This window comes from Littorina saxatilis, linkage group LG16 (genome assembly GCF_037325665.1).
Source record: "Littorina saxatilis isolate snail1 linkage group LG16, US_GU_Lsax_2.0, whole genome shotgun sequence".
In the NCBI taxonomy this organism is placed as follows: Eukaryota; Metazoa; Mollusca; class Gastropoda; order Littorinimorpha; family Littorinidae; genus Littorina; species Littorina saxatilis.
In genome coordinates this window covers 23,157,129-23,157,845 of record NC_090260.1, presented here as the reverse complement: position 1 = coordinate 23,157,845, position 717 = coordinate 23,157,129, and positions in this window count along the sequence as shown.

Below are 717 nucleotides of genomic sequence, written 5' to 3'. Positions count from 1 at the left end.
TTAGTCAAAACTTGACTAAATGTAAAAACCACACATTAGAGTCAGAAGTTCACTGACGGAGAGACAAACGAAGGTGATTATCTATGCCGACGACCTTGACCCACATCCTACTAATTATTAGTGACACGCGTCAGTGCTGTGTTATCGCCACGCGGGCCTGGCAAGCGATAACACTGTATATTGCTATTTCATATGTAACGTGGATTTCCATTGGTCAATTGGGCAAAACTGAGCTCTTTGTAAAAGTGATATCGACGACATTTCCGTCGATATCAGTTTTGATATCGACGACCTCTTTATTGCTTCCCCACTTCAAAAACAAAAACACCTACATTTAAAAACAAACAAATATATATGAAAATGTAATGATCCCAGAATTTAGTTGAGCAAGTGACTAAAGACTTTTTGAAAGACAAGACATTTTGAAATACTGAAAAGTACAAGAAAAGAGTGAACAAAAAGAAATAATAATCAGAGGGAGGGATATGGAACAGCCAAAACTGAGACAAATACTTTTGTAATTTCTTTACAGTAAATACAAAATGTCCAGAGACTTAGCAATATATCTAACATTGACTGACTGTGTGATGATATCTTCTGCTATTGGTCTGTTTCGACAGTGATATCAAAATCTCGACCTCCAGTCTCGATTTTGATATCACTGTCTCAACAGACCATAGCAGAAGATATCATCACACAGTCCGTCAATATTGGGTA